The sequence below is a fragment of the Protopterus annectens genome, chromosome 7.part0 (genome assembly GCF_019279795.1).
Source record: "Protopterus annectens isolate FY-2018-M chromosome 7.part0, PAN1.0, whole genome shotgun sequence".
In the NCBI taxonomy this organism is placed as follows: Eukaryota; Metazoa; Chordata; order Ceratodontiformes; family Protopteridae; genus Protopterus; species Protopterus annectens.
Window position 1 is genome coordinate 223,309,434 of NC_056739.1, and position 26,843 is coordinate 223,336,276.

At 45.8% G+C, this 26,843-nt stretch overlaps 1 protein-coding gene across 1 annotated transcript in view; it reads left to right on the forward strand.

Annotated features, from left to right (window-relative positions):
• The window catches only part of TRIM33 (tripartite motif containing 33), a gene marked incomplete in the record, with an annotated part of 2,559,229 nt that overhangs the window by 507,538 nt on the left and 2,024,848 nt on the right, over nt 1-26,843 (forward strand).

The following is a 26,843-nucleotide window of genomic DNA, read 5'->3' on the forward strand; positions in this document are numbered from 1 at the left end:
AGGCCTATGGACACAAGACCAGCTGAATCTACACATAAATCAAAAAGAGATGCTGGCAGTGAAACAGGCAGTTCAGACATTCAGACCGTTTCTTCAACAGGGTCATTTGCTGATAAGGACGGACAACACCATAGTCATGTGGTATATCAACAAACAGGGAGGCACACACTCATATCCTCTATGCCGGATGGCAATGGACCTGTGGAATGTGGCCCTGAACCTCAACATTCAGCTCCAGGCCATATTTGTGCCGGGAAAAGAAAATATACTAGCAGACACCTTAAGCAGAACTACCACAGATGCCCACGAATGGATGCTGCATCCAGACATCTTCAAATCCATTACAAAGAAATGGGGACTACCAGAAATAGACCTGTTCGCATCCCCACACAACCACCAATTGAGGAAATTCTGCACAAGGACATACCACCCACTTGCTTGGAAGGTGGACTCCCTATCCTTCAGTTGGGAAAACCTGACAGCATATGCATTCCCACCTCTTCCTTTGATGCACAAAGTGCTACTGAAGATCAAAGAAGATCAGCCAAGGATCATCCTGATAGCTCCAGACTGGCCAAGGCAGCATTGGTACCCGCTACTGAGGAGTATGTTTCGGACACACGCATGGCCTCTACCTCTAGTTCCTTTACTGCTAACACAGAACAACTTCAAGATCCTACATCCAAGCTTGAAGACACTGCAGCTAGCTGCTTGGAATATTACATAAAACAAAATAACCCAGATTTATCTCAGAGGGTTAAAGACATTATCCTGGAGGCTCGCAGACCCTCCACAAGGAAGACTTATTCAGCCAAATGGAAAAGATACCTCATTTGGAGTGCAGCAAAAGGAGAAAATGTATCATTAGCAAACATAGCTAACATCCTGGAATACTTAGCAGAACTTTTCCACAATGGCCTGTCTTACTCCTCCATTAAGATTCATGCATCAGCAATTTCAGCAGAATACAACATGGATCCTCCAGTCTTCTCTCATCCGCTACTCAGGCAGTTTCTGAGAGGAATTAAAAATGTAAAGCCTCCAAGGAAGCCACCCTTGCCTACATGGGACCTTAACTTTGTGCTGGAAAAGTTAACACTTCCCCCTTTCGAACCAGCAGCAACAACAGAATTGCAGTTCTTATCTTGGAAAACTGCTTTCCTGCTTGCAATCACTTCAGCAAGAAGGGTTTCTGAATTACAGGCATTAATGGCAGTACAGCCCTTCCTTATCTTCCATCAAGATAGTGTCCTTGAGAACTAACCCTACTTTTATGCCAAAGGTGGTCTCCAGGGTATCATTGAACCAAGCAATCCACCTACCAACATTCTTCCCCAACCCACAGAACAGGGGGGAAAGACTACTGCATACCTTGGATGTGCACAGGCAATTGCGCTACTATCTGGACAGAACCAAGAACAATAGAAAAACTGACCAGCTTCTGGTAGCATATGCAACAGGAATGGAAGGAAAAGCAATTTCAAAACAGACAATCTCAAAATGGATAGGAAATTGCATTAGATTTTGTTACTCTTTTCATGGAAAGACAACTCCAGAAAACATCAGACCTCACTCCACAAGGGCTACAGCCACTACTACAGCTTTCTTACGAGGAGTGGCTACCAAGGACATTTTAGAAGCTGCTACTTGGAGCTTCGTGCATACATTTGCCAAGCATTATAATCTACCTTTATACTCCAGATCCCGAGCAGGTTTTGCAACTGCTGTTTTGCAAGGGATCTTAACTGCACCATAATCATCTTAGTGCCTCCTCCCCCAGTTTGGCTATGGTATTCTACCCATATGTTAGGACTGCAGATGCATCCTTGAAGGACATAGTACAGTTTTGTACCTACCATAAATGTAGATGTCCGAGAGGTATGCATCTGCAGTCAGGATAACCCACCCTCCTTCCCCTCTGTGGTAATCCTAGGGTATTTGCCCATCTTGTAGCTAGCTGGGGGAATCTATTATGGTGTATTTGTTTGTATATATGTATATACATGTTTATTTTTTGTTTGCTCTCTACTGTTTGGAATCATTTGCATTTATCCAAATGTAGCCTTCCTTGAGGGCACCTGGCATCTGGGGCAAGAAACACTGAGGAAAATGGCGTCGGCTGATGCTTTTATACCCAATTCACAGCAGCTATGACGTCGGGTGAAGTGCGACATCAGCCGAGGCCAGACCCAGACTTTGGAATCCGGCCGACCGAAGGGCTGCCTGAGGCAGGACAACCCATATGTTAGGACTGCAGATGCATACCTCTCGGACATCTACATTTATGGTAGGTACAAAACTGTACTTTGTGTTACATAAACAAGCAAGGGGGTTCACACTCTTACCCCCTTTGCAGACTAGCCATAACTCTATGGAACGCAACACTAGCTTGCAAAGTGGACCTTCAAGCTCAATTCCTGCCAGGGAAACAAAACACTCTGGCAGACAGCCTGAGCAGGAACCTGTCAGACCCACACGAGTGGATGCTAGACACCCAAATATTCAAGATGATTACAGAAGCCTGGGGCTGCCCGGGCATAGATCTATTTGCATCACCCCACAACTACCAGTTAGACTTTTTGCACAAGGACATATCACAAGCTAGCATGGAAAGTGGATGCTCTCTCATTCATTTGGAGGAACCTCTCTGGGTATGCCTTTCCACCACTGCCTCTTCTACCAAGGGTGTTATTAAAAATAAAACCGGACAAACCAAAGCTGATTTTACTAACCCCGAATTGGCCTTGACAATTTTGGTACTCAACACTGATAAATCTATCCCAGGAACCTCTTTGGATTCTTCCTCAGATTCCAAATCTTTTGTCTCAGCATCAGGGCCAGGTCCTGCACTCTCATATCAAAACTCTTAGCCTGGCAGCCTGACGTATTCAGGGTCTGTAATTAATCCTACCGTTTCCAAACAGGTCATGGATGTTATCTTAGAAGCCAGAACGCCTAGCACTAGGAATTCTTATGAAGGTAAATGGAAGAGATTTTGCACCTGGATGCATGCTCAGGAATCAGATTCTCACATTCCAAATATTCCATTGATTTTACATTACCTAACAGATATGTTGCATAAGGGTTTATCTTTTTCCTCCATAAAAATACATGCCTCTGCTATCTCTGCACATTATAATACAGATCCTCCAATTTTTTCACATCCACTTCTGAAACAAGTTCTCAGAGGAGCAAAGAATTTAAGGCCACTTAGGACACCACCCATTCCTGCCTGGGACCTCAATTATGTCCTGGAAAAACTTACTTTACCTCCTTTTGAGCCTGCTGCCACATCTGATGTAAAGTATTTTTCATGGATGACTGTTCTCCTACTGGCTTTGACTTCAGCCAGGAGAGTCTCGGAGTTACAAGGGCTCATGGCTGTGGAACCTTACATTATTTTTCATCAAGACAGGGTTTCTTTGAGGACTAACCCTACTTTCATGCCTAAAGTGGTTTCTAAATTTGCTTTAAACCAAACTATTCACCTGCCAACTTTTTTCCCTAATCCACAAAATAAGGGGAAGAGGATCTTGCATTCTTTGGACGTGCACAGGCAGCTTCGCTTTTACCTGGACAGAACCAAGGATATCAGGAAAAGTGAACTGTTTTTCTTATGCAGCAAATTCCCAAGGCAAAGCTATTTCAAAATAGACTATTTCTAAATGGATTGCTCATGGGATCAGATTTTGTTACTCTCGTCATGGAAAGCAAATCCCAGGAAAAATGATGACACACACTACCAGAGCTGCTGCTACTTCAGCTGCCTTTCTCAGGGGAGTCCCTACCAAAGATATTTTGGAAGCTGCAACTTGGAGTTCAGTGCATACTTTCTCTAAGCACTATAATCTCCCTCTTTATTCTAAGTCTAGGGCGGGCTTTGCTTCTGCAGTCTTACAAGGCCTTCTAGCCGCCCCTTCTACTCAACCGCCACCCTTTATCTCAGCTTTGGGATTCAACCCTACAGTGATGACTGCAACTGTGAAACACGATGAACATAGTACAGTTGTGTACACTTACCATAAATGTAGATTTTCGAGTGTCTTCACTGTTGCAGTCTGGGTTACCCACCCTCCTGTCCCCTCTTATACTTTTATTGGTGTGGTTCCCTGCTTCACCCTTCTGAGGTGTATTTGTTACAGGGTATGGGGTTTGTTGTATGTTACGTTTTTGTTTTACTTTTAGCCTTTACTTTTGGGCACCTGACATCTGGGGCAAGAAAAACTGGAGAACATGGCGTCTGCTGGGAGCTTTGTACCCCTGGCGCACTGATGTCAGGGAGGGTGAGTACACAGCCGACGCCGGACCCAGACTTTGGGATTCTGGCCAACTGAGGGCTGCTTGCCGGCATGAAGAACCCTACAGTGATGACTGCAACAGTGAAGACACTCTAACATCTACATTTATGGTAAGTGTACACAACTGTACTTTATGATGTTGCTGATTCTTCAGCCAGGTCAGCAGCATCAGCATCTGCCTTGCTTAGATGTCCTTCAAGGATGCATCTGCAGTCCTTACATATGGTTTGTCCTGCCTCAGGCAGCCCTTCGGTCGGCCGGATTCCAAAGTCTGGGTCCGGCGTCTGCTGATGTCGCCCTTTCCCCGACGTCGGAGCACCTGGGGTATAAAAGCATCAGCCGACGCCATCTTCCTCAGTCTTTCTTGCCGCGTTGTGCCCGAAGCAGTTCGCAAGTGCCGGTCGGCCAGCTCCTGTAACTTCAGCTGCCGAAGACTTCAAAAGCTAAGTACCCCGTTGGGGACTCTTTCTTGCTTCAGCCGATGTCAGATCAAACACTTAAAGTTAATTGTTTAACTTGTGGGAAACAAATACCTCATAAGGATTTCCATTCTTACTGCCTCCCCTGCCTAGGCCCAGACCACGACGTCTCGGCCTGTACAGCCTGTGCTTCCTTCAATCGACGCACTCTTAGGCGTCGGGCGGAGTTTGCAGAGGAATTTTTGGGGCTAGTTACTGTTACAATATGCAGTCGGAGACTCCGACATCTCACTTACCTAAAAAATGGAAGGACAAGGACCGACGCACGCGGACCGTGGTTTCGGCTGAAACCACCCCTAGGCCTACCGCGAGTGTCTCGGTCTCGGCTGAAACAGAGTCCTTGGTACTTCCGACCATTGAAATCGCACAACCGATTACCTCGGCCCCGGAGGCCCCCTCTGAGTCGGTTATAGAATTCCCCTCTGAAACTGGTGTTCCGGAATCAACCGACACCATTTCTCTAGATAAAACTACGCCAGCACGTGGAGCTGCTAGGCCTCCTGCATCCATGTCCATTAAGGCATTCACACGGGCTAAAGCTGCTAAACATCCAAAATCTCTGCCCCCAAGGCTATTCCTCAGGGATCCACTACTGGTTCACAGATCTTAAGTTTAGCTGAGGACCTTATTTCCTTAATTAGGGGCTCTCAGCCACATCCGGACAGGGGTTCTCAGCCCCCTCTAGACAAAAGGCCCAGGGTTGAGCACACAGATCCCCAGTCTTCTGATGAGGCCTCAGATGACTCTGCCCTATCAGGCTACCAGGAGGAGGCCTTGACGACCTACGAGGATTCTGATGCCGAGGAATCTATTCCTTCGGCCTCCCCTCCTGAAGAGTTGTCCTTTGGGGAGACCCTTCACTCCATGAGAGAGCATTTCAAATGGCAGGGCCAGGAATTCTCTGATTCCAGGAATAGATTAAGGACTCTTTTGCATTTACCTCAGCATAGACCTTTGGCTATTCCTCCTGTTTTGAATGTCATTGTTGATGTGTTTTCTGAGTCTAGCATTTCTCCTGACTCCCTCCGGCTCCTGTCAAACCTGATAGGTACTACAGGGTCCCGGACTCGCATCATTTTCTTTACAAGGGCCACTCTCCTGACCCAGAAACTATTTCCCAGGGCCCTAAAGGGGTTGCAACCACCATTACTAAAAACCCACTTCCTTCTGAAAGGGAGCCCAGGGCTTTAGAGAGATGGGGTAAAAAAGTGTATACTACTTCCACTCTTTCAGTGAGGGCATTGAATTGTCAATTCCATATGATACAGTACCAAGAGTATTTGTTAGATGAATTGCATAAAAAAACTGTCTTCACCTGAACCCCTAGATCGTAAGGCACTTCAGGATATGGTACATAACTCCCAGCAGGTTAGCAACAATTTCTTGCAGTGTGGTTATGATGCATTGGAAGCTTCATGTAGGTCAGCAATGACAGGTGCAGTCATACGTAGGCATGCTTGGCTGAAGGAACAAACTTTGCTAGGTCATGTTAAAGCAAAGCTTCTCGATGCTCCACTGGAAAAGAAAAAATTATTTGGCTCCTCGGCTCAGGAGGTCTTAAAGAAATTTGAGGAAAAGGCTAAATCTGTACAAACAGTCAAAGATTTTCTCCAGGTCCAACCACCAAGATTCAGCAGAAATTGGCCTTCTAAGAATTGGTCCTTTCCAGACACAGACAGATTTCAAAGAGGCAAGAACAGGCGTGCCAGAGGTAGAGGGCAAGCTAGAGGCTCCTACAGAGGACGTCAATGGCAGCCTCCTAACCAGCGAGGTCGTGCAGGACCTGCAACAGCTGCACAAGGACAAACTCAATGACTTCACCTTGACCCCGCCAACCAGGGCTCAATTGGAAGCACCTTTGGGCGGAAAGCTATCTCTATTCTCAAAAAACTGGCACAGTATTACAAGGGACAAATGGACACTGCAAATAATAGACAAAGGCTACAGATTCCATTTTCATACATTACCAAAAAGAAAAGGCATACCAAACCTGCCTCCGAATCAAAGGGCAGAGGCTTTCAAACAAGTTTCCAACCTACTGCAAATGAAAGCTGTCGAAAAGGTTCTTCTCACAGAACAAGGCCAAGGATTTTATTCCAGACTATTCCTTGTACCAAGAAAAGAAAAACAATGGAGGCCTATTCTGGACTTGTCCGCACTAAATACTTATCTCATTGTGCCAAAATTCAAAATGCTGACCCTACAGCAACTCCTTCCCATGCTGGGCAAGGGGTCCTGGCTTGTTTCTCTGGACCTCAAGGTGGCATACCTGCATGTCCCTATCAGACAAAGTTGCAGAAGACACACCAGATTTCTTGCAGGTTCAGAGCATTATCAATTCTCAGCATTGCCCTTTGGCTTATCTACTGCGCCCAGAGTATTCACGAAATGCCTGGCATCAGTAATTGCACACTGCAGACTTCAGGGGATACAAATATACCCATACCTGGATGACTGCCTAATACAAGTGGACAGCCAACAAACTTTGGTAAAACATTTGAATTGTGCCATCCGCCTACTTCAGGCCTTGGGATACACAGTCAACATTCACAAATCAAGACTCGTTCCATCCCAAAGAATAACGTTTCTGGGTGCAACATTAGATACAACCACCCAAATGGCTTTTCTACAGAAGAAAAACAAGAGCAACTACCGAATTATTTCAGGGATCTGACAAAACAAACCCAGCTCACTGCAAGGCAAATCCTGCAGGCTCTGGGTTTCATGGCATCTTGCATTCTTCTGATCCCACAAGCAAGGCTGCATATGAGAAAACTACAGTGGTACCTAAGGAGTCTATGGTCTCAGCACAGCCAGAACCTAAAAGCTTTGATTCCACTCATTCCATGCCTTCAAAAGGAATTTCTGTGGTGGGCTCAAGCAAGCCAATCAAACATAGGTCTGCCCTTCAGCAAACCAATTACCAGCCAAACCATTACAACAGACGCCTCAGACCATGGATGGGGAACACATATGGAGGGCAGATGCACTCAAAGACTATGGTCACAAAAAGAATTCCACCTGCACATAAACCAAAAGGAAATGCTGGCAGTGATACATTCAATCGAGGCCTTCAAACACTTCCTCCATCAAGGACACCTGCTAATAAAGACAGACAATACCACAGTTATGTGGTACATAAACAAGCAAGGAGGTACCCATTCTTACCCTCTCTGCAGACTGGCAATGACTCTTTGGGAACTTTCCCTAAAACTCAATATACAACTGCAATCCCAGTTTGTGCCAGGAAAAGACAATGTACTGGCGGACAGCCTAAGCAGAAATATCATGGATCCGCACGAATGGATGCTGCATCCAGACACCTTCCTTCAGATAACACAATCATGGGGGAGGCCGGACATAGATCTTTTTGCCTCTCACCACAACCATCAACTGAAGAAATTCTGCACAAGGACATACCACCCACAAGCATGGAAAGTGGACGCTCTCTCCTTCAGCTGGAATACTCTAACAGTATATGTATTCCCACCTCTTCCATTAATGACCAAGGTCTTACTGAAGATCAGGACAGAACAGCCAAAAGTGATTCTAATAGCTCCAGACTGGCCAAGACAGCACTGGTACCCACTGTTAAGGAGCATGTCACACACGAAACCGTGGCCTCTACCACAATGGCCACTTCTTCTGACACAGCACAACTACAAAACTCTGCACCCCAGCCTGAAAACCTTGCAGCTGACAGCCTGGAAAATACCTTGACTCCTCGCCAGGATAAACTATCCAAGAGAGTAAAGGATATCATCATGGAAGCTCGCCGGCCTTCCACAAGAAAGGCATATTCAGCAAAATGGAAAAGATTTCACACTTGGAACACCACAAAGGGCCAGGATCCGACTGTGATGAACATGGCACAAATCCTGGAATACTTGGCAGAAATGCTCCATAATGGCCTTTCTTACTCTTCCATAAAAATTCATGCTTCAGCAATTTCGGCAGAGTACAACACTGATCCACCGGTCTTTTCTCATCCTCTGCTAAGACAGTTTCTAAGAGGAATTAAAAACATCAACCCTCCAAGGAAACCACCAGTACCTACATGGGACCTTAACTTCATTTTGGAAAAATTAACTCTACCTCCCTTTGAACCAGCAGCATCTTCAGAACTACAGTTCCTGTCTTGGAAGACTGCCTTCCTTCTGGCCATAACCTCAGCAAGAAGAGTATCTGAGTTACAAGCCCTCATGGCAGTACAACCATTTCTTATTTTTCATCAGGACAGAGTCTCATTGAGAACCAATCCTTCATTCATGCCAAAGGTGGTATCCAGGGTCTCACTGAACCAAGCTATTCACCTGCCTACCTTCTTTCCAAATCCACAAAACAAAGGAGAGAAACTTTTGCATACCCTGGACATTCACAGACAATTGCACTACTACTTGGACAGAACTAAGAATTACAGAAAAACTGACCAGCTCTTTGTAGCATATGATGCTGGTGTAAAAAGAAAAGCAATTTCCAAACAGACAATTTCAAAATGGATAGGGAATTGCATTCGATTTTGCTATTCTTTCCATGGAAAAACTGTGCCAGTTAACATTAGACCTCATTCCACCAGAGCCACAGCCACCTCCACAGCCTTCTTAAGAGGGGTGGCTATGAAAGACATTTTAGAAGCTGCTACTTGGAGCTCCGTGCATACATTTTCCAAACATTACAACTTACCTTTATATTCCAGATCCAGAGCAGGCTTTGCTACGGCAGTCCTGCAGGGCATTTTAGCTACACCATCCTTTTCTTACGTCCTACCTCCCCCAGCTTGGCTATGGTATTCTACCCATATGTAAGGACTGCAGATGCATCCTTGAAGGACATAGTACAGTTTTGTACCTACCATAAATGTAGATGTCCGATAGGTATGCATCTGCAGTCAGGTTTCCCTCCCTCCTACCCCTCTGTGGTATTTCATGGGTACTTATCCCTCTTCTAGCTAGCTGGGGTTATCTGTTATGGTGTATTTGTTTTATATTATTGTGCATGTTCGGAATTTTTTGCATCTCTCCAAATTTAGCCTTCCTTAGAGGGCATCTGGGGCAAGAAAAACTGAGGAAGATGGCGTCGGCTGACGCTTTTATACCCCAGGCACTCTGACGTCGGGGAAAGGGCGACATCAGCCGACGCTGGACCCAGACTTTGGAATCCGGCCGACCGAAGGGCTGCCTGAGGCAGGGCAAACCCATATGTAAGGACTGCAGATGCATACCTATCGGACATCTACATTTATGGTAGGTACAAAACTGTACTATACTCTTGGCTTCGCCGCCAATTCCTGCCAGATGATTTTAGGGCAAAGCTTATCGTTGCACCCCTGGACAATGCAGCATTGCTTGGCTCTAGAGTAGCAGACCTTTTCAAGTCACTGCAGCAAAAAGGTAAAGAAATGTAGGACCTTAAATACTTCCTGGTCTCCCTCATACCAAAGTTTCAAAGAAACTATCCATCTAAAACCAAGTTTATAAGTAAGCTCTCTTGTCCTGCTTCTCCTTCATGGCCTAGGAAGCCTACAAGGAAATAAGCCCCTCCAGCTATAGCATCTCCCTCCTCTAGCCTGAGACTGCCTTTTTAAGACAAGGCAGGTAGCATCTGACTACCTTCCTTCCTTACCCTCCCCCTCCTTTACCTCTGTCAGCCCACATCTCACTGCCTGCCTCCCTGTGTGGACCAACATCCCCTCAGACAAGTGGGTCCTGTCCAACCTCCAGAATGGTTATTTCACGTCTTGGCTCTCCCCTCTAAACTGGAAAGGCACCCCACAGCCACCTACACAACAGTTGCACCTCAGGCAAGCGGTGTTGCAAACTCTGCTGGCTCCAGGCACCATCAAATTGGTTCCCTCAGCTGGAAAAGGAAGAGGCTTCTATTCCAGGATCTTCCTGGTCCCCAGGAAAGACTGACCCTGGAGACCTGTTCTAGACCTTTTCCATCTCAACCTATTCTTAAAGGCGTCTACCTTCAGAATGTTGATCCTACCAATCATCTTTTCTCTCCTGCTCCACCAAGGGTTCATGGCCACATTAGATATAAAGGATGCTCATCTCCACATCCCCATAAAATCAACTTTCAGGAAATACCCAAGATTCTTGGTGAGCTCTTCTCACCTACAGTTCTGTGCTTTGCGTTTTGGGCTTTCCACTATACCCAGAGTCTTCACAACATGTTTGGCCCCAGTTATTGCTTATTGCAGGACAAAAGGAATACAGATATTCCCTTACCTGGATGACATGTTGATCAAGGCAGGCAGCAAGGAGACACTTTAGCTAAACATCCACACTGTAGTCTCTCTTCTACAGTTCCTGAGATTTCAGTTAAACTTCCCAAAATTGCATCTTCAGCCAACCCAAGACATTGGCTTCATCAGGTGCATAATACGCTCAGACCTCATGGAAGCATGCCTTCAACCCCTAAAGGTGAAAACATTAACAGAACATCTATTTCTGGTCCTTCACTCTACAGATTTGACAGCAAGGCAGATGTTCTTCGTATTTCACTGTTGCAGTCATCACATTTGTGTTATCTGCCTGCAGGTAGCCCTCAGTCGGCCTGAATACCAGAGTCTTCGGATTTCTGCGTCAGATGCTGTCACTTCTTCCATGATGTCAGGTCGTCAGGGGTATAAAATTTGCAGCCAATGCCATTACTTCAGCTTTTCTTGCCGTGCAGTGTCCGAAGGAGAAGCAATTCGCAAGTGCCAGTCGGCCACCTCCTGAAATGTTTGCTTTTTGAGTTTCAGACCTGAAGTCTTCTAAAAGATAAGTACCTCGTTGGGGATCCTTTTTTCTTGCTCTAGCCGATGTCATAAAAAAGTTAATTGTCTTGCCTGTGGAAAGCCAATACCTCAGATTTTCATTCTTACTGCAGCACATGTTTAGGCCCAGACCACAACGTTCCTCACTGTCGGTTTTGTTCCTTGTTCAACTCCTGAACTATTCATCGTCAGGCTATTTTTGTCAAGAAATTCTTTCACTCTCATTCTCTATATTCTGACTACTGATCTTCCGAAAAAAACGTAAGGATAAAGACAGGACCGCATAGGTCCAAAACTGCCAATGACGCTTCAGTTAAGCTAGTCGCCAGTCCGCCGGTACTCAGTGAGGCAACTTTGCAGCCCCTGATACCTGCTTCTATAGATTTGCAGGCCTCTACTGAGACCCATTCGGAGTCCGGTATGCGAGATGCTTCTTCGAATATGGAACCTGCGGATGTCTCCACCTTGGATGGGTCCAGAGCCGCTGTGCAGGCACTAGCTTCTGAGGGTGCATTCAGGCCTTCCGATTTTCATATTAAGCCAACGACTTTGTTTCAAATCAAAAATACCAAATTTCTCAGGCCCAGAGTTTGCATTTCTCCTAAGAAACAGACCAAAGCGCATTCTCGGGCCCACATGCCTCAAACAAATGCTTAGAGTGGCTGAAGATCTTATTACTTTAATTAGGGGAAGCCAGCCTTCCCCCTCAAAAAGACCAAGAAGTGATTTTCCTTCTGATTCGTCAGATCATGAGTCTGTTGACTCTGATCCTTCTGATTTACCAGGACAAAACCTTATCTGCCTATGAGGATTCTGATGCAGAGGATTCCATTCCCTCTGCTTCCCCACCAGAAAATTTTTCTTTTGGTGAAACCCTGCGTACCCTTAGAGAGCATTTCCGCTGGGAGTGCCAGGACTACCCATAGTCCAAAAAGAGACTAGGAATTTTTAAACTTGCCTTAGCACAGGGCTCTAGCTATCCCTCCTGTTCTGGAAATTGTAGATGTCTTCTTGGACTCCAGCCTTACCCCTGATATTTTGCTCACAGGAAACCTGAGAGGTACTGCAGAGTACCTGACTCCCAAAAATTTCTCTTTAAGAATCTTGCTGCAGATCCAGAGACCATTTCCCAGGGACCTAAATGCATTAAGGCTCCAACAGCCAAAAACCCTACCCCTTTGGACCGGGACTCAAGGGCTTTAGATAGATGGGGTAAGAAGGTGCTACTCTTGCCATCAGGGCTTTAAATTACCAGTTTCATATGTTAAAAGTATCAGCAACATATTATGGAGCTAATTAAACAGAAAGTGATGTTGATTCCTGATTGTGCAGAACATAAAGATTTAGAAGAGTTAATGCATGCTGCTAATCAAGTTGGAAAACATACTTTGCAATGTGGTTTTGATGCTTTAGAAGCATCTTGCAGGGCTGCTGTCATTGGGTTTGTTCTTAGAAGGCATGCTTGGCTTAAGGAACAAATCTTGCCTGACCATGTCAAAGCAAAATTTCTAGTTGCACCATTAAACCAAGAGCGCCTGTTTGGCAATAAAGCAGAAGTCCTCAAAAAGATGGAGGAAAAGGCTAAATCTATGCAAACTGTTAAAGATTTCCTACAGGTACAGCCACCTAGATTCAGTAGGCATTGGCCTTCTAAAAACTTATCCTTTCCAGTCCCTCCCAGACCTTCTCAGTCCAAACCCAGGGGCAGCAGACCACCAAGATTAGTCTCAGGGTATGCATAGATCTAAGCAATGGAGTACTCCCACCTCTAAAATAGGGAGTAGTAAGCCACCAGCCTATGGTAAAATGTCGCAATGACTTGTCCCTAACTCTTCCAAGCCTTGCCCAAGTACTTGCACCCTTAGGAGGAAAACTTGCCCTGCATGCAAAAAAACTGGGAGTACATCACCCAGGACAGATGGGTCTTGGAACAGGGATACAGATGCTACTTCCACTCATTGCCAACCCCAAGTGTATGGCCAGACCTCCCTCCAAACCAGTGGGCAGAGCCCCAATAGCAAGTACTGTCTCTTCTCAGTATCAGGGCTATTCACCCTGTCCCAGCAGAGCAAAGGGAACAAGGTTTTTATTCCAGACTGTTTCTGGTACCCAGATAAGAAAACTCTTGGCACCCTATCCTGGATCTGCTCAACACCTTCCTGGTGGTTCCATGGTTCAAAATGCTTGCTCTCCAACAGCTGCTTCCTATGCTAGCCAAGGATTCTTGGTTAGCCACCCTAGAAGCTTATCTGCACATCCCCATAAGGGAATCCTGCAGGAAATATCTACGTTTCAGAGTAGGCTCTATGCACCATCAGTTCTCTGCACTTCCCTTTGGCTTATCTACTGTGCCCAGGGTATTCACAAAATGCCTAGCTCCAGCCATTGCAAATTGCAGGCAGAGAAAAATTCAAATTTACCCATACTTGGACGATTGCCTGATTCACGCTGACAGTCAGGAATTGCTACTCCAGCACCTGACTTTTGTAAAGGGATTTATAACTTCACTGGGGTACACCGTCAACGAAAATAAATCACATCTGGTACCCAGCCAACAGGTTGTATTCATGGGAGCAAGCTTGAACACAACTTCCCAGATGGCATTCCTCATTCCAGAAAAACAAATTTATTTGAGCTATTTGTAAGAAAATACTGCAGGCCCTAGGCTTCATGGTCTCTTGCATTCTACTAATTTCATATGCAAGACTGCATATGAGGAAACTTCAGTGGTACTTAAAAAGTCTCTGGTGTCAACAGTCTCAGGATCTGGAAACAATGATTCCTGTCTTACCAAAAGGCAGAGTTCCTTTGGTGGGCAGTGGCCTGCTACCATAACAAAGGACTCCCTTTCACTCAACCCCCTGCCACCCAAACAGACGCATCAGCCTATGCATGGGGGGCTCACATGCCAGGACAATGCATTCAAGGCAAATGGAGCCCAAAGCAAATGCACCTGCATATCGATCAAAAAGAAATGTTAGCTGTACAGAATGCTCTGACAGCCTTCAAATGTCTTATTCCTCCAGGGCAACTATTGATAAAGGCAGACAACACCACCGTTATGTGGTGCATAAATACGCAGGGGGAACCCATTCCTACCCACTCTGCAGGTTAACCATGGCTCTGTGGAATACAGCATTGAGCAATTAAGTGCACCTGCAAGCTCAATTCCTGCCAGGCAAACTAAATTCACTGGCAGATGACTTAAGCAGAAATCTAATGGACCCACACGAGTGGAAGCTGGAACCCATATAATTCAAGCTTCTGATTCACAGGTGGGGAGCACCAGAGGTGGACCTCTTTGCTTCCCCTCATAACTATCAATTGAGATGAATATTGCACCAGAACTCCCCACAGACACGCATGGAAAGTGGGTGCCCTGTCCTTTACATGGGAAAACCTCTCAATCAGTGCCTTTCCCCCTCTGGCCCTCCTCTCGAAGGTTCTACTAAAGATCAAACAGGACAAGCCAAGGACAATCCTGATTGCACCAGACTGGACATGCCAGCACTGGTACCCACTTTTGCGCAGTCTGGCAGTACTGCCACCATGGCACCTGCCTCAGACCCGATTTTGCATCCTCAGCTACAAACCCTGAACCTAGCAGCCTGGCTCATCCCCTGAACTTAGCACCAGCAGTCCTCAGTGAACAGGTGCTGGATGTCATCCTTGAAGCAAGGAGGCCTAGTACTAGAAAATCCTATTCAGAAAAGTGAAAAAGATACTGATGTTCGTGTTTCACTGTTGCAGTCATTACTCTTGGGGTTATCCTTCTGGCAGGCTACCCTCAGTCGGCCAGAATTCCAAAGTCTAGGTCCGGCGTCTGTTGCTGTCGCCTCTTCCCTGACGTCAGTGCGCCAGGGGTATAAAAGATGCAGCCGACGCCATTTTCTTCAGTCTTGCCATGCAGTGCCCGAAGGAAAAGCAGTTCGCAAGTGCCGGTCAGCCGGCTCCTGAGATTTTCAATTCCGAATTTCAGAACCAAAGTCTTCATTAAAGCTAAGTACCCCGTTGGGGAAACTTTTCTCGCTCCAGGCCGATGTCAGAAAAAGTTAACAATTCTATTTCTTGTGGGAAGCAAATACCTCATAAGGATTTTCACTCTTACTGTATTCCTTGCCTGGGTCCTGATCACAACGTTGCTAGCTGTCAGTTTTGTGCTAGATTTAACCAACTCACTATTGAGTGTCGGTTCCATTTTGCATTTCATTACTTTGGCCGAAGATTTAATTATATAATTCCGTCGGACCAGCTGACAACCGGAGTTTACAAAAAATGCAGGGACAAGGAAAAGGATAGGCATCCGAGGTCCAAAACCGACGACGAGTCCTCTGCTAGGCCAGTCACTGGTTTGCCGGTTCTCAGTGAGGCACTTTCGCAGCCCCTGGCGCCCGCTACCGGAGAGCCACAGGCCGCTTCCGACTCCCACATGGAGCCGACTGGGCCTCTGGATACTCAAGGTATTGGACACTCGGAAATCATTCCCTCAGATGGGTCCTGAGCAGCTTAGCAGGCATCGACTTCTGAGGGTGTCTTTGGACCTACACAACTATATATTAAGCCATCTTCAGCTTCAAAGACTAAAGCAGCTCTAAAGACAAAGAAACAAGTACATTCTCCTCCTCAGATTTCCATGCCTAAAAAAACAGATGCTCAAAATGGCCGAAAACCGAATTACTTTGATCAGGGACTACCATCCCCCTCCTGATAAGAGGCCTAGACAAGAGGCATAGTATGAATCTTCTGATCAGGTTTCTATTTCCTCTAACTCCTCTTCTGAACAGGATTACTCCATGCTTCCCTATGAGGATTCTGATGCTGAAGAATCCATTCCTTCAGCTTCTCTTCCTGAGGATTATCCTTTTGGGGAAACCCTGCATACCATGAGGGAGCATTTCCAGTGGGAGAGCCAAGTTTATTCTGAATCTAAGAAAAGGCTCAGAGACTTTCTGCTACTTCCTCAGCACAGACCCCTTGCTATTCCACCTGTTCTAGATATTGTAGATGTATTTTCAGAGTCCGGCCTGCCCCCTGACTCTCTATCCCCTGCACCTGCTAAGCCAGACAGGTACTACAGGGTCCCGGCTTCTCATAAATTCCTATATAAAAACCCCACTGCTGACCCAGAAACTATATCTCAGGGTCCCAAAGGAGTTAAAGCTTCCACTGCAAAAAACCCTGTCCCCTCTGATAGGGATTCTAGGACTCTAGACAGATGGGGGGGAAAAAGTCTACACTTCTGCTACCCTGGCTATAAGGGCTTTAAATTGTCAGTTTCATATGCTTAAATATCATCAGTATTTAATGTCACTGCTTAAACAAATTGTTGACAAATACTGAATGTTCAGAGAACAAGGAATTGCAGAATTTATTGCATGCAGCTGAACAAGTGGGAAAGCATACTTTGCAGTTTGGTTATGATTCACTGGAGGCCTCTTGCAGGGCCGCTGTTACAGGTTCTGTTATTAGAAGGCATGCTTGGTTAAAGGAACAGAGTCTGCTTGATCATGTTAAAGCAAAATTATTAGATGCACCATTACATCATGATACTTGTTTGGTACTAAAGCAGAAGAGGTGTTGGAAAAAATGGAGGATAAAGCAAAATCCATGCAAACAGTCAAGGATTTCTTACAGGTACAGCCACCCAGGTTTAGCAGGAACTGGCTTTCTAAAAATTGGTCCTTTCCAGTGTCAGACCACAAAGAGGCAGATACAGACGTCCCAGAGGCAGATCTCAGCCCCAAGGCTCATGCAGGCCTAAACAATGGGGTGCTCCTACCTCCAAAAGCGGAGAAGACACATCACAACCTTACATGAAACAGTCCCAATGACTTCCCTCTACCAGATCCAAGCACTTTTCTTTTGGCAGCCCCCTTAGGGGGAAAGCTAACAGTTTTTTCATCAAATTGGCAAATGGTTACCCAAGACAAATGGGTTCTGAACATAGTGTCCCAAGGCTATAGGTTCCATTTTCACACACTACCAAGGGCAAAAGGTATGCCAGACCTGCCACACAATCAATGGGCAGAAGCACAAAAACAAATTACAGCCCTCATAGACATGAGGGCCATTCAGCAAGTACCACAACAAGAGCAGGGGCAAGGATTTTACTCCAGACTTTTCCTAGTATCCAGAAAGGACAAAACCTGGAGACCAGTACTGGACCTGTCTATACTAAATACGTTTCTGGAAGTTCCAAAATTCAAGATGTTGACTCTACAGCAGCTGCTGCCCATGCTGGGCAAAAAGGCTTGGCCCGTAACTTTGGACCTAAGAGGCATACCTGCATGTCCCAATCAGACAAGCTTGCAGAAAATACCTCAGATTCATAGCTGGCTCAATGCATTACCAATTCTCTGCACTGCCCTTTGGCTTATCCACTGCGCCCAGGGTCTTTACAAAATGCCTGGCACCAGTAATTGCGTTTTGCAGACAAAAAGGAGTTCAAATATATCTAATTCAAGCAGAGAACAGACATTCTTCTAAAGCATCTGGCGTTTGTAAAAAGATTACTAACTTGCCTAGGGTACACAGTAAACGAAAAGAAATCAAAACTAGTGCCCTCTCAAGAGATAATATTCCAAGGTGCAAGCTTAAATACAACTGCCTAGATGGCTACTCACGCCAGACAAACAAAAGCAACTGACTACTTACTTCAAGAAATTGGCAACAAAACCCCACTTATCTGCAAGGAAAATCCTGCAGGCCTTGGGTTTCATGGCATCTTGCATTCTACTAATTCCATATGCCAGACTGCATATGAGGAAACTACAATGGTGTGTAAAAAGTGTTTGGACTCAGCATTGCCACAGCCTGGAGACGGTAATTGCACTCATTCCCTGCCTGCAACAGGAGTTTCGATGGTGTGCAGAAGCCTGTCACCACAACAAGGGTCTGTCATTCAGTTTACCCACAGCCAGACAGACACTAACAACCGGATGCATCAGATTTTGCCTGGGGGGCCCATATGGCAGGAAAATGTATTCAGGGCACATAGCCTGCAAACCAGATGCATCTTCACCTCAATCAAAAAGAGATGCTAGCTGTTCAAAATGCCCTGACAGCTTTCAAGGATCTGCTTCATCCAGGACAGTTACTGATAGACAACACTACGGTCATGTGGTACATAAGCAGCGAGGAACACATTCCTACCCCCCCCCCCTCTGCAGACAAGCAATGACCTTATGGGACACCGCATTGGCTTTTCAACTTCACCTGCAAGCACAATTCCTGCCAGGAAAAACAAATACCCTGGCAGACTAAGCAGAAACCTCATGGATCCCCACGAATGGAAACTGGACCCGCAAGTCTTCAACATGATAACAAGGAAATGGGAATGCCCAGACGTAGATATATTTGCCTCCCCTCACAACTGCCAATTGCAGAGATTTTGCGCATGGATTTATCACAAGCAAGCATGGAAAGTGGACACCCTATCCTTCAGCTGGAAAAATCTAACAGTATATGCTTTTCTCCCACTACCTCTCCTTCCCAGGGTACTCCTAAAGGTCAGACAAGAGAAACCAAAAATGATACTGATTGTGCCAGACTGGCCACGCCAGCACTGGTACCCAATCCTAAAGAGCTTGTCTCAAGGTCCAGCATGGATACTGCCTCAAACTTCTCACTTGCTGACCCAAAAAAACAATCAGATCCTGCACAGCCAACTCAGGACCTTAAATCTGGCATCATGGCTGATAATGTAGCCATTCAGGACACACCTCTTTCAAAGGCCGTTATGGATGTTATCTTGGAGGCCAAGGAGGTCCAGTACCAGAAAATCTTATGCAGAAAAATGGAAGGGATTCTGTGCTTGGAACCAGGAACAAGGCATTGACACGTGTGTACCAAATATCCCTCAGATTTTGTAATACCTAACTGAGATGCTGAACAAAGGCCTTTCTTCCTCATCCGTTAAGATTCATGCCTCTGCCATTTCAGCCCATTACAATACGAAACCACCTATCTTTTCTCTTCCTTTAAGGCAGTATCTCAGAGGGGCCAAAAACATTAGGCCTCCAAGGAGAGCACCAATTCCGGTCTGGGACCTCAGTTATGTTTTGGAAAAACTCACACTGTCTCCTTTCGAGCCAGCATCAACAGCAGACATAAAATTCTTATCCTGAAAAAACGCTCTGCTCCTAGCAATAACCACTGCAAGGCGAGTCTCGGAGTTACAAGCACTCATGGCTGTGGAACCTTTCATCATTTTTCATCCAGACAGGGTTTCTCTGAGGACAGACGCTACATTTATGCCTAAGGTGGTGTCCAGTGTTGCCCTCAACATAACCATTCACTTGCCTACCTTTTATCTAAATCCACAGAACAAGGGTGAGAAAATTCTGCATTCTTTGGACATACACAGGCAGTTACTCTTCTACTTGGACAGAACTAAAGCTTTCAGAAAGACTGAGCAACTTTTAGTGTCATATGCTGCAGGATCACAAGGAAAGGCGATCTCAAAACAGACTATTTCTAAATGGATAGGCCATTGCATCCGTTTCTGCTATTCTCAACATGGCAAATCAGTGCCTAAGGGCATTAGGCCTCATTCCACCAGAGCAGCAGAATTCCTCAGAGGTGTACCAACCAAAGATATCTTAGAGGCTGCAACTTTGAGTTCAGTGCACACCTTCACAAAGCACTACCACTTACCTCTTTACTCTAAATCTAGAGCAGGCTTTGCCACTGCTGTTTTGCAGGGCCCCATAGCTTCTCCTAATCCTTTTTAGCCCAGCCACCCATCCTCAGGTTTGGGATTCAACCCAAGAGTAATGACTGCAACAGTGAAACACGATGAACATAGTACAGATGTCCTTCATGGATGCATCTGCAGTCATAACAAATGGGTTGTCCTGTCGTCAGGCAGCCCTTCGGTCGGGCGGATTCCAAAGTCTGGGTCCGGCTTCGGCTGATGTCGCACTTCACCCGACGTCATCTCTGCTGGTCTTCGGGTATAAAGGCATCAGCCGACGCCATTTTCCTCAGTCTTTCTTGCCGCGTGGCGCCCGAAGCAGAAGCTGTTCGCAAGTGCCGGTCGGTCAGATCCAGAGATTACTACTACCGAATACTACTTCGAAGACTTCAAAAAGCTAGGTACCCCGTTGGGGACTCTTTCTTGCCTCAGCCGATGTCAGAAAAAGTCAATAACTGTTTAACTTGTGGGAAACAAATACCTCATAAAGATTTCCACTCTTACTGTTTGCCTTGCTTAGGCCCAGACCACGACGTAGCAGCCTGTTCGGCCTGTGCTTCCTTCAACCGACGAACGCTTAGGCGTCGGTCTGAGTTTGCAGAATAGTTTTTCGGCTCAGATTTTGCGTACATTATGTCGTCGGATCCTCCGACTACCCAAATTGTTAAAAAACGCAAAGAAACAGACAGACACTCGCGGTCCGCGGTTTCGGCCGAAACCACGGTTAAGCAAGCCGTGAGTGTCTCGGTTTCGGCCGAAACCGAGAAAACTGGTCAATCTTCAGCCGAATCCATGACTACTACTGAGGCTCCTGCTTCCTTATCTGAATCAGCCTCAGAAATTTTGCCTACAACTGTGGTTCCCACTGATCTATCAGACACCATCCCCTTGGATATCTCTACCCCAGCACGTGGTACTGCTAGGCCTCCTGCAGCCATGTCTATTAAGGCCTTTGCCAGGGCTAAAGCAGCCAAATCAGCAAAATCAGTGCCTGTTAAACCACCCCCACTCAGGCCCACTTCTAGTTCTCAAATGCTTACTCTGGCAGAAGATTTAATATCCTTAATTAGGGGATCCCAATCTCACCCAGACAGGGCCTTTCAGCCCCCAGAAAAGAGACCTAGAGCAGAGCCCCCCGAGCCTGTGTCCTCTGATGATTCTGCGGATGACTCAGACATTACAGACCAGCCAGAGGCTCCTTTTTCCAATTATGAAGATTCAGATGCTGAAGAATCCATTCCAGCTGCCTCTCCACCAGAGGAATTCTCTTTTGGGGAAACCTTACATGCCATGAGAGAACAATTTCAATGGCAGGGACAAGATTTCTCAGATTCAAGAAAAAGGCTTAGGACCTTTCTGCACTTACCACAACATAGGCCCCTAGCTATACCTCCTGTCCTTTCTGTTGTGGACGATGCATTTAATGATGTCTGCACTGCTCCTGATTCTTTACCTCCAGCCCCTGCCAAACCAGATAGATTTTACAGGGTGCCAGACACTCATCACCACCTATACAAGGACCCACTTGCTGACCCGAAACTATTTCCCAGGGGCCTAAGGCAGTAGCCTCGACCACAGCAAAAAACCCTATTCCTTCTGAAAGGGAATCCAGGTCCTTAGAGAGATGGGGAAAAAGTCTACACCACTGCTACTCTCTGCTAGAGCTTTAAACTGTCAGTTTCACATGATCCAATACCAAGAGTTTATGCTTGATCAGTTAATTAAAAAGCTGTCCTCTGATGAATCTTTAGATAAGAAATATGTATTAGAAATGGTGAATAACATCCAACAGATTAGTAACCATTCTTTAAAATGTGGCTATGATGCACTGGAGGCTTCATTTAGATCAGCCATGACTGGCACAGTGATAAGAAGGCATGCATGGTTGAAAGAACAGGTCTTGCCGGATCATGTTAAAGCTAAGCTATTGGATGCTCCTATGGATAAGGCCAGTCTATTTGCGGAACCTGCCCAGCAGGTAATGAAGAAAATGGAAGAGAAGGCAAAATCTGTACAAACAGTCAAAGATTTCCTACAGGTTCAGCCCCCAAGGTTTAGCAGGAACTGGCCTGCCAAGAATTGGTCCTTTCCTGACTCCACAAGATCCCAAAGGGGCAGGAACAGACGCCCTAGGGGCAGAAATCAATCCAGAGGAGGTGCCTACAGAGGACGACAGTGGCAAGGCAATAACCGAGGCACAGACGCAACCACTGCCACTGCAACAGGACAATCACAGTGACTTGGCTCTGACTCCGCCTACCAGGGAGCAATTAGCAGCACCATTAGGCGGAAAGTTAGCCTTATTCTCAAAAAATTGGCACTATATTACAAAAGACAAGTGGATTTTGCAAACCATAGACCAAGGCTACCGGTTCCACTTCCACACTTTACCAGTAAAGAGGAATGCCAAACCTGCCCCCAAATCAAAAAATAGAAGCCCTGCACCAGACAGCAGAATTAATAAAGATGAGAGCTGTGGAAAGGGTACCAATAACAGAACAGGGCAAAGGATTCTACTCCAGACTCTTCCTAGTACCAAGAAAAGAAAAAAACTGGAGACCTATTCTCGACCTGTCCATCTTAAACACATACATCATTGTCCCAAAATTCAAAATGCTGACCCTACAGCAACTTCTTCCCATGCTGGGCAAGGAGTGTTGGCTGGTAACTCTAGATCTCAAGGAGGCATACCTGCACGTCCCCATTCGACCAAATTGCAGAAGATACCTCAGATTTCTTGCAGGATCAGAGCATTATCAATTCTCAGCATTGCCCTTTGGCTTATCCACTGTGCCCAGAGTATTCACAAAATGCCTGGCATCAGTAATCGCTCACTGCAGAGTACAGGGAATCCAAATTTATCCATACCTGGACGACTGCCTCTTACAAGCGGACAACAAAAGCAAGCTGACAACAGATTTACAAAGGGTCATTTACTTGCTACAAGCCCTGGGATACACAGTCAATTTTCAAAAGTCAAGACTGATACCATCCCAGACAAGAACTTTCTTGGGCGTGGAATTGGACACAGTAAAACAGGTGGCATTCCTCACTGCAGAAAAACAAAAAGAACTTCCTCTTTACTTCTTGGCATTAACAAAGCAGAACAAACTAACAGCAAGAAAAGTTCTGCAGGCCTTGGGCTTCATGGCATCATGCATAATCTTGGTCCCACATGCCCGACTACATATGAGAAAGTTACAGTGGTACCTAAAGAATTTATGGTCTTAACACAGGCACAGCTTAGAAACAGAAATACCACTAATCCCATGCTTAAAACAGGAGCTCCTATGGTGGGCTCGGGCATGCCAGTCAAACCCAGGCTTACCCTTCCACAACTTTCGAGCAAACCAAACCATCACAACGGATGCCTCAGACCTAGGATGGGGGGCACACATGCTGGACAAATGCATAAGGACTGTGGACTCAGGACCAGCTGCACCTGCACATAAACCAAAAGAAATGCTGGCAGTAAAACTGGCAATCCTAAAATTCAGACCATTCCTCAAAGAAGGCCATTTGATGATAAGGACAGACAACACCACAGTCATGTGGTACATCAACAAACAGGGAGGCACTCATTCTTACCCCTATGCAGAATGACTTTGGACCTTTGGAATCTGGCTCTCAGCTACAACATCCAGTTACAGGCAATATTTGTACCGGAAAAGAGAACCCCTAGCAGACATTTTAAGCAGAACCACCTCGGATGCTCACGAATGGATGCTACACCCGACATCTTCAAGGCCATCACAAAGAAATGGGGAATGCCACAAATAGATCTATTCGCTTCCCCACAAAATCACCAGCTCAAAAATTCTGCACAAGGACATTCCACCCACTTGCATGGAAGGTGGACTCTCTATCCTTCAGCTGGAAAGGCCTGACAGCATATGCATTCCCACCTCTTCCCTTGATGCACAAGGTACTACTGAAAATCAAAGAGGAACGCCCAAGGATAATTCTGATAGCTCGAACTGGCCAAGACAACACTGGTACCCATTGCTGAGGAGCATGTCTCGGGAGAAAATGTGGTCAATACCCCTGATGCCTCTGATGTTAACTCAGAACAACTACAACATCATACATCCAAACCTAAAAACCTTGCAGCTGACTGCCTGGAACATCACATAGCAGTAACTAACCCAGACCTTTCACAAAGGGTTAAAGACATTATCCTTGAAGCCCGCAGACCTTCTACAAGAAGGAACTATGCAGGAAAATGGAAAAGGTTCGTCAATTGGAGTACTGAAAGAGGAAAAGATGTGTCGAACATAGATATTGCTAACATCCTGGAGTACTTGGCAGAGCTTCTACATACAGGCCTGTCCTATTCCTCCATCAAGATACATGCATCAGCTATTTCAGCAGAATACAGCTTTGATCCTCCTGTCTTTTCACATCCTCTACTCGGGCAGTTTCTCAGAGGGATCAAGAATGTAAAGCCTCCTAGGAAACCACCATTACCAGCATGGGACTTGAACTTTGTACTAGAAAAGTTGACACTCCCTCCGTTTGAACCAGCAGCAACAGCAGATCTACAACACCTGTCATGGAAAACTGCTTTCCTACTGGCTATTACTTCAGCAAGGAGGGTTTCGGAACTACAGGCCTTAATGGCAGTGCAACCCTTCCTAATCTTCCACCAAGATAGGGTGTCCATGAGAACTAATCCTACATTTATGCCTAAGGTGGTATCCAGAGTGTCTTTAAACCAGGCAATCCACCTACCTACCTTCTTTCCCAATCCACAAAACACAGGTGAAAGAATAATGCATACCTTGGATGTACACAGACAGTTACGCTACTACCTGGACAGAACCAAAGGTAACAGAAAAACTGACCAGCTCTTTGTAGCCTATGCAACAGGAAGGGAAGGAAAAGCAATTTCCAAACAGACAATCTCCAAATGGATAGGAAATTGCATAAGATTCTGTTACTCCTACCATGGAAAACCAATTCCACAGAACATAAGACCTCATTCTACAAGGGCTACAGCCACTACCACAGCTTTCTTAAGAGGAGTGGCAACCAAGGACATTATTGAGGCGGCTACTTGGACCTCCGTGCATACATTTGCCAAGCATTATAATTTACCTCTATATTCTAGATCCCGAGCAGGTTTTGCCACTGCTGTACTGCAAGGGATCCTGACTACACCATAATCATTATTCCTCCTCCCTAGTTTGGCTATGGTATTCTACCCATTTGTTATGACTGCAGATGCATCCATGAAGGACATAGTACAGTTTTGTACCTACCATAAATGTAGATGTCCGAACTGGATAGCATCTGCAGTCAGGATTACCTCCTCCTTCCCTCTGCGGTGCTCCTAGGGTATTTACCCTCCTAATAGCTAGCTGGGGGGGGGGTCTCTTATGGTGTATTTGTTTGTATATATGTACATACATGTTTATTTTTTGTGTTTGCCTTCTACTATTTTGGAAACATTGGCTTTTATCCAAAATTTAGCTTTCCAAGAGGGCAATTGGCATCTGGGGCAAGAAACACTGAGGAAAATGGCGGCTGATGCCTTTATACCCGAAGACCAGCAGAGATGACGTCGGGTGAAGTGCGACATCAGCCGAAGCCGGACCCAGACTTTGGAATCCGGCCGACCAAAGGGCTGCCTGACGACAGGACAACCCATTTGTTATGACTGCAGATGCTATCCAGTTCGGACATCTACATTTATGGTAGGTACAAAACTGTACTTTGTGTACCTACCATAAATGTAGATGTTCGAGTGTATTCACTGTTGCAGTCCATGTTACCCACCCACCATCTCCCTTTTTTCTTTCCTGGGACTTATCTGTACTTCTCTATCCTATACAACCTATGTGGTGTATTTGCTTGTAGATGAAGGAAATGTTATTTTTGTTCCTGCATACTTACTGGCATAATTTTCAGCCTACCAAATTTGGGGGCACCAGACATCTGGGGCAAGAAAAACTGAAGAAAATGGCGTTGGCTGCATCTTTTATACCCCTGGCGCACTGACGTTAGGGAAGAGGCGACAGCAACCGACGCCGGACCTAAACTTTGGAATTTTGGCCGACTGAGGGTAGCCTGCCAGCAGGATAACCCCAAGAGTAATGACTGCAACAGTGAATACACTCTAACATCTACATTTATGGTAGGTACACAACTGTACATTCTTGGAGCCAGTCTCAGGGAAGGGACACAACTGTGCCCAGTGTACCCCATATACTAGAGTACTTAACAGAAATGCTCCACAAAGGCATATCCTTCTCTTCAATTAAGATTCATGCTTCTGCCATCTCATCTCATTATAATACTGAGCTACCCCTCTTCTGTCATCCTCTGGTCAAACAATTCCTGAGAGGAGCCAATAATTTAAGACCCCCCCCCCCTCCAAGAAGAGCTCCCACTCCAGCCTGAGACCTTAACTTTGTATTGGAAAAACTCACGCTTCCACCCTTTGAACCTACTGCTTCAGCAGAGTTAAAATTCCTTTCTTGGAAAACAGCTTTACTTTAAGCCATCACTTCAGCAAGAAGTGTGTCTGAATTGCAGGTCCTTATGGCCGTGGAACCCTTCATTATCTTCCATACGGACAGGATTTCCCTCAGGACTAACCTATCATT